The sequence below is a fragment of the Benincasa hispida genome, chromosome 12, assembly GCF_009727055.1.
Source record: "Benincasa hispida cultivar B227 chromosome 12, ASM972705v1, whole genome shotgun sequence".
In the NCBI taxonomy this organism is placed as follows: domain Eukaryota; kingdom Viridiplantae; phylum Streptophyta; class Magnoliopsida; order Cucurbitales; family Cucurbitaceae; genus Benincasa; species Benincasa hispida.
Window position 1 is genome coordinate 56,629,540 of NC_052360.1, and position 9,015 is coordinate 56,638,554.

Below are 9,015 nucleotides of genomic sequence, written 5' to 3' on the forward strand. Positions count from 1 at the left end.
CTAAACGTTTACGGTGAAGAATTTCAAGGAAAGAGAAAATACCTTTGAAGACAACTTTTCAATCTTCTCCAGTTCTTTACTGTATTCACAACCTCTTCAATCATGAACTTAAACCAGTGCTAGATCTTCCCAACAATTCTTCGGTAAGGACTTGCGGGAGCCTCTTTTGGAATATAAAGCGAAAAAGTTCCAATTATTCTTTGTGATTTGTGAATGATGAGAGTTTGAGAGAGAATTGAGAGAATAGTTGTGTGAATGAAAATTCTACCCACTCTTAGCAAAATGCATAAGATAATCTTTGCATAATGAATGAGGGGAGTTAACCCTCCTCAATCCACTCCCTCTAACTCCCTTGGAATTGGGGAGTTAATTTATTAAATTAAATTAATTTTAGTTTAATTTAATTAAATCATTATTATTAATCCAATTAATTAATTTTAATTAAATATCATATATAAATATTACATGTGAATCATATTCAAATATATTTTTCTCTCGTAACCTATCGTTTTAACGTATATCCCATTCACATTAAATTTAACGTATAGTTTTAATATGAATCTCTTATTTAATATTTGAATTTTATTCAAATACATTATTCTCTCAAATTATATAGTTTAATTTTAAATCTCATTCAAAATTAACTTTATAATATAATGTATCTATAGATATTATATTAACTGTATCACAAACAATTAAAATATATTCCCTTATAATTTGAACAATTCAAATTCTTCCAAAACTAAATAATCTTTATTTACTAGTTGCAAGACCTAATGGATCTACAGATTAGAAGCTTAAATGGTTCGATCAATTAAACACTTTAATTAAATTATTAAATATTCATTAACTATGAGCCACTCCGTAAAGACCCATCCTTGTACTCTTCGCACTATAGAACTGTATTTCTTTGTCCATGTATATAACCATTATCAGTAAGTCGATCCTTCACGAGTCTTCATAATTATAGCTGAGCCAAATTATTGTTTTACCCCTATAATTACCTTTTGCTTCTTAAGTTCCACTGATCCTCTAACGAACAACCTGTTTATAGTTGAACTATAAACCTCTCGAGCCAATGAAAGGGAGAAGCTCCATTGTTCAAGGCCCAAAGTCAACATTTAAGGGAACAACTCATCTACTTCCCCTAAAGTCGAGGAGGAGGAAATTCCATCTTGTGTAACTATGTTCTCAGCTCCCCATGGTCATGTCCCCAAAATGGTGGGCTTATTGAGTCGACGACTTAGGCCACTCTCACTCATATAAATCAAAGGACAAACCCTCACAGACAGGAGTTAATAACTCACATAGGATTGAGATCGAGTTACATATGGTCATCCTATGAAATATTAATCTCTTCAGTCTACGGTGTTACAAAGGGTGATTAATTATTTCGTGGTCCGGTCTTATACAAACTTTTTGTGTAGTATACCTTCACTCACATGTCTACACAAAAACGAATTTGATCAAATCATTCGTAACAGTTACAAAGTGGGTTGTATTCATAGTGTACCAGGATAGGGTACCCAATCTTATCCATATACTATAGACCTTTTAAGTTATTATTTGAACATGATCCACCTGTATGTCAACCACATACTGTTCAAGTTACATAAAATAATCTTTGATCTTAGTTTATTGGATTGAGTTACACAAGTCTAAAGGTCAAATAAAATAATAAATGAATTATATATATATATATATATATTAAGTTGAGATTAGAATACAGAATACATTGTTGTAATATTTAAATTTAAATTTCTAAAGATTATGAAAATTAATCATTTTAGTTATACCTTTGTTAAATATGAGTGGAAAATTTAAATATTTAACTAAAACTTTTTAATAGTAATAATTTAAGTCAATTGTTTTTTTTTAAAAAAAAAAAAATCAAACGAGAAAAAAATTCTCATGGGAAACTCGATCCCCGCAAATTTTGGGTGAGAATCCTCGCCTCGATTCCTGTGGGGAACTTTGGGGGATGGGAAATGAAATGGGATAGTCGGGACGAGGTCGAGGAAGTCATCCTCACCCCCGCCCCCATCCCGCCCTGTGGACATTTCTAATCATTACTTCCACAAAAATTCTTCTACATAGTATTTAAGTGAAAAATGTACTCATAATTAGGTTATCAAATAAATACATTAGTACATTTTAGTATTATATATAATACAACAATTTTTATTTCAATGTTATCACATATTTGCCATTATAGTAATTTTCATACATAAAAAGAATATGTATCATCATATAAATATGTGAAATCTTAAGGGCTATTTGGGGAACTGAGTTGAGATATGATGTCTGGACTTCATATGTCTTTAAAGTTTATATATCTGTGTTTAGGATGTAGAGTTATTTGGTCTGAGTTCCTATATTTGTGTTTGGGATACAAAGTTGAGTTTATATATCCGGGGTATCTGATGCAGTTTTTTTTAACTCTGAAGATATAATCTCAACAACTATTTTTCTCTTCATTCAGACTGATTAACAAACTTATAATAAAATTGTAAACATATGTAAATGTGTTACATTCAAATCATTTTACATCTTTTACTTCAGTTTGTACAAGATCTGTAAGAAGAAAAAGAATACTTATCATTTTTGTAGTCTTCAATAAAGATCCAGCTCCCTTCCCGTGGATGTAGGCATCTCCTTGTCGAACCACATACATCACTGTGTAGATCTCTTTTTCCTCTTTCTCTTTACTCCATTGCATGCTTGAATCTCTTCTTCATTATCTGCAAATCTTGCCAAGAATAGAGAAGGATTAGAGAGAGTTGAGAGGGTTTTAGAAACGTGAGTTAGAGAGAGAAAGGAAGTTTTGTTTACCTGACATTTTCTCCATCAGCCTCATCAATTTGTCTTAGAATCGAGTAAGTGGATTTCTCCATGTGTGGCAATCTGAGCTAAGGATCATGGTTATCCCTTAGCCTTGCGTTTCACCGACCACATTGAATTGGATCGAGTTGTCCTTCTCTTTGGGCCTGAAAATAAAGTTAGCCCAAAAAATTGGTATCAGAGCAAAGACACTTAAAGACTTTAGTTCTTGGAGAATTAAGATTCAAGATTCACACTCAAATGGTAGTAGCAAGATTTGAGGTGGAGAAATTTGATGGAAAGGGAGACTTTGGCATTTGGAATGCTAAAATTAGAGCCATTCTTGTTCAATAGAAGGCTCACAAGGCTCTTTTTGATCCATCCACTCTATGTTGGGAGAAAGAATGTTGGGAGCTAGCAGCCTATGGTACTTTAGTCCTAAACCTAAACGATAATGTTTTAAGGCAAGTCCTTGATCAAGAGACAACCTATAGGATTTGAACAAAATTGGAAGACTTGTATGCTATTAAAGATCTTCCTAATAAAATGTACCTTAGGGAGAGAATCTTCACATTTAAAATGTATTCATTAAAACCATATTCAGATAATCTAGATGAATTCAAAAGGATTGTTGCTGAATTTAAGAATCTTGAGGAGAAAATTGGATATGAGAATAAGGCATACATGCTTCTAAATTCCTTACTAGAATATTATAGGAGAATTAAAAATGCATTGAAGTATAGAAGGGACAATATATCTATTGATGCAATCATCTCTTCCCTAAGAACAAGAGAACTTGAGCTACAAACAGTTAAAAAGGAACAACCAAGTGGTGAAGGGTTGTTTGTGAAGGGAAATTGCAAACCATATCAGTCAAAGGACAGAAAACAATAGCATTCAGATGAAAACAAGCCAAAACAGAAAGTTAAATGCAAATATTGCAAAAAGAAGGGGCATTTGATCAAAGACTACTTTATTGTCAAAAGAAAGAATCAGGAGAAAGAAAAAGAGTCTAAAGGCAAGCAACCTGAAGCCTCTGTTGTAAAAGGTTCTTACATCTACTCTGATGCACTAGCCTAAACACTTGACAAGGCCAATCATGTTAACCCCCTTGGGGAACATGATTAGGTCTTGGATTCATGATGCACTTACCACATGATACCTATGAAACCCTGGTTTAACACCTACAAAGAAATAGATGGAGAAATGGTTTACATGAGGAATAACCAAGGCTATAAGATTGAAGATATGAGCTCTATCTCTTTGAAACTCAAGGATGGGACTGAGAAATGTTAGGCATATTCCACTCCTCAAGAGGAACTTAATCTCCTTGGGAATGCTTGATGCAATTGGGTGTGAGTATAGGGGTAAGGGTGGAACTCTTGAGGTTCTAAAAGACTCAAAGGTGGTCCTTGTTGGGGAGAAAGTTAATGACTTGTTTGTGGTCAGAGATGTTGAGATGATGACAGGGGCATATGTTGCTACTATAAATGATATAACAGAAGCTGACATATGACACAAAAGGTTGTCTCATATTAGTGCTAAAGGGATGGAAGTGTTGTCTAAACAGGGAATTCTACCCAAAGGAATTTTAGACAAGCTAACCTTTTGTGAACATTGTGTTTTAGGGAAAGTAACCAAATATAGCTTTACCAAAGCACAACATTCAACAAAAGCTATTCTTGACTACATCCACTCAGATTTATGGGGACCAGCTCCAACACCTAGACTAAGTAGCTTAAGGTACTTACTTTCCTTTATAGATGACTTCTCAAGGAAAATTTGGGTTTTCTTTCTTAAATCAAAAGACCAAATGTTTGACAAATTTAAAGAATGAAAACTCATGATTAAGAAGCAAACCTAAGGAAATTAAATACCTAAGAACAGAAAAAGGGCTGAAATTTTGTAGTGAAGAATTTAATAAATTTTGTAAGGAATCAGGCATAACTAGGCACAAGACAGTCAAATATACACCCCAATAGAATGGGGTAGCAGAGAGGCTTAATAGGACTATTATGGAAAGGGTTAGATGCTTACTCTCAGATGGCATACTTAGTGAAAAGTACTGGACTGAAGCTGCAAGCTATATTGTGTACACCTTAAATATGTGCCCACATACATCACTAAACTTTTTAACTCCTGAAGAAAAATGGTCCAAATATCCTCCTAATCTTGACAACCTAAGGGTATTTGGATGTGTTGGGTACATACATCAAAATCAGGGAAAACTTAAGTATAGTGCTGTGAAATGTATGTTTGTAGGGTTCACTGAAGGTGTAAAGGGCTTTAAAATGTGAAATTCTGTTGAGAAAAGATTTGTGGTCAGCAGGGATGACACTTTTAGAGAAAAGGAAATGTTCATACAGAAGGAGAAAACTACAATTGAGATACCTAAGAGTCCTACCACTAGAATTGAGGTGGAAGCACCTAAAGATAAGTCCAGTAGTCATGATCCTTCTAATGATTTAGAAGAGGAAGAGGAAACTATAGGAGAGCTAATAGAATATACTGAAGCTCAACCTGATTTGAGTCAATACTCATTAGCAAGGGACAGACAAAGAATGGTGATTGTTCCCCCAGCTAGGTATACTGAAACAAACTATATGAACCTAGTTTTAAATGCAACTATAGCTCCAAATGACCAAGAACCAGCTAACTTTGAAGAGGCAGTAAGCTGCCCTGATGCTAGAAATTGGATTGAAGCTATGTGTGAAGAAATGCAATCACTAAGTGTAAATAATACTTGGACCCTAGCTCCTCTTCCTAAAGGATGCAATTCAATAGCATCTAAATAGATCTATAAACTAAAGGAGGGCACTTTTAAAAAAGAAAAGTCTAGATATAAGGCAAGATTAGTGGCTAAGGAATTCACACCGAGGAAAGGTATTGACTATCCTGAGATCTTTTCACCTGTAGTAAAGCAAACCTCAATCAGACTCTTGTTATCCCCAGTTGCTCAATATAATCTTGGATTAGACCAACTAAATGTAAAGATAGCTTTCCTACGTGGCCACTTAGATGAGATTATTTACATGGTTCAACCAAAGGGTTTTAAAGAAAATGAAAAGGAAGACCTCTATTGTCTTTTAAATAAGTCCATCTATGGACTTAAGTAGTCTTCTAGATGCTAGTAGAGAAGATTTAATGACTACATTGAGAGTATTGGGTTTCAGAAAAACACCTATGACATTTGTACCTACGTAAACTCGGCTACCTATAAGAACAAAGTGTACTTACTTCTCTATGTGGAGGATATGTTGCTAGCTGGGAGTTCTAAAGAAGATTTAAGTCATGTAAAAAATCTCCTAAAGAGAGAGTTTGACATGAAAGATATGGGTCAGTCTAAGAAGATCCTTGGGATTAAAATTAACAGAGACAGGGGTTTCTCTACACTTAGCCTTAGTCAAACCAACTATTGTGAAACGATCATTAGAAGATTTTGAAGGATCTCTTATTGAAGAGTTCCATGAGCGCGTTCGGATCGCTCCAATTTCACAGTGACCGAAATACACAATTTATATTCAAATGCACAGTTACGTAAACAAACAGTCAATTAAAGGCATGCTTTGAACAAAAATAAATGAGAGAGAGAGTTTCCATACCAATTGAAGACGTTCATCAAACTTCGGAACTCAATGCAGCAGAAACCTCTACCTGATCAACCAACGCCCGAAAAACCGCACGAACACGAACATCACGGGGATGACACCACCAGAAAAGAGCCCCAGGTATTCTCAGAATGAGAACCCAAAGCATGGTCTTTGGTGAATTTGGAAAAGGAATAAGGACGAACAGATTGTGTAGGCGATAAGCAAGTGGGAGGGAAAAAGACGCAATCGTATAGCACGATGTTTGTCCTTTAGAAGAAACTACACGATCGTGTAGATTTTACTGAACGATTTTAGCTAGGATGGCACACTATACGATCGTTTAGGGAAGCTATCCGATCGTGTAGGAACTAGCATGCGATCGTTTAGGCACGAGGTAGGCAATCGTTTAAGTGCGTAGCGACTATATATAGGCTCTCGAGATTTCGGACGACTGATTCAAAATGAAAACCAATTTCATTTTAATTCTTCTGTTACAATAACCGACACATTCCCACTAACGCACGTGATTTATGGCTTAATTATCATATAATTAACCAATTAATTAATAATAAATATAAGCATATTATATTTTTACCTTATATTTTGATATCACATATCTATTATAGTATTTTCTCCTCTACTTGATATAAATCATATTTATATCTATTTTCCTCCAAAATAATGTATCTCATACATTTAGCCAATTATATCATATATAATTAACTAGTCCAATTATATCATATACAATCGAACTTCCTCTTGTCAATTTGAACATTTCAAATTAACCCAAACACTGATTCTCGACTTTATCCAAGCGACCCAGGGAATCTAATGGACTTGTGGCTCGAAGCTCCAATGACCTGTGAATAGCTGACTAAACTCTTTAGCCACGAGATCCACCATCCGTTAACTGTCAGGCATTCCACTAAAGACCAATAGCTGAACTCTTCTTACCACAGATATATTTTTGTTTCCATCGGATATAACCAATCATGAGGTATAATGACTCTTCACAGATGCTTGTAAGTACAGCTAGGCCAAATTATCGTTTAGCCCTATAGTTACATATCACTTCTTAAGTACCACTGATTCCTCTAATGAACAATACAACATAGTCCAACTATGTGTGAACACCTCTCGGGCCAAGAGAAGGTTTGTGGCGCCACATCATTCAAGCCTTGGAATTAGCCCTTAAGGGAGCTATCTATCTACTTACCCTTGTGATAACTTGTAAAAATATAAGTTATCTTTGCTCTTAAGTTAGAACAATTAGGGTTTTTAATGATAAACTCTCCTAATTTTTAATAGAAACGCATGGATTTACTTAAACAATAGCAATTTCATGTAAAAGAAGTTTATCACTAAAAATCGCAGTGTAATGCACTACTCTGCAGGATTTCAATGCAAGAACTGACAATAATGCATTAGACAAGTGTTGCAGAAAATGCGTTAACACATGAGCCATGCGTCGGAAGGAATTCAACGCATAGAAGATTCATTGCTCCGGGCTGATTGTGTCGCATCACCACTTACAAGCATGGGCACCTGCAATAAGCGGCGTCTGAAAAGCTTCCAGCAGCAGGCGGCGCCTGAAAAGCTTCCGAAGTTCAGGCGGCCAACCAGGACATGGAGTTTAATGTTGACCAGGGCATGGACTTAAATGCAGCCCATCCTCCAAGTGGACGAGATCAACGCCTATAAATACTTGAAGACCCTCAAGAATTAACAGTTCAGAGAATGAGAAGCTTCATACTCTCTGTAAATTTGTAGACTTAGTTTTAGTTTGTACAAGTCGTGCCGAAGCGTAAGACGATCAAAGAAGCTGAGAACCACCACCACCACCGACCAGGGAATGGAGAAAGTTATTCTTTAGAAAGATACTCTGTCCTCGGCTCTTTAAAGTGATTGTACACAACAAGATTGAGCCAAAGAACTACAAAAGATTGTATTTTTTGGCTTGACTCAGTCTCTCTCTTAATATTATTTTCATTTCATGTTGATTGAATATAGTTCTTTGTAAAGACTCATTGATCCTTTATAAAATTCATATATTTGATCATCACTTTTGCTATTGTTTTTCTTCTGTTTATGTTGAAAGCATTAGTACTTCATACATAATTCTATTCCCACGCCTAAACCAACTTGACAACTTTATGAAAGCTTCTTTACTTAGTTGTTCAAAAAAATAGCTAAGTCGCATTAAGTAGAACGCCTAGTACAGCTAGAGATAGACTTACTAGTGTTTCTTGCATTCTAAGTTAGACACATGCACCCTGGAGATAGGCTTGTATGTTATCCACATTGAGAAGTGTTGAATGATGTCTAACGCATGAACAGAAAGATAAGCAACCTATCCAATTTCATCCACATTACATCAGTTGTGTGCAATTATCTTTAACCGGCGCGCCCACGTACTTAAATTCCATTTTTAGATGATCCTTCATTTTCCACTCAATTCTTTTGTATTGTCTTGCACAGGCATAGCATGTTAGTGTAAATAATACATCTTTCAAATTCATTTAGGAAAAACCTCCTACTGCAAGTACAACGCATAATCTGTGTTAGTGAAACTGAATCCCTGTGATCGACCCTGGACTTGCTAAGA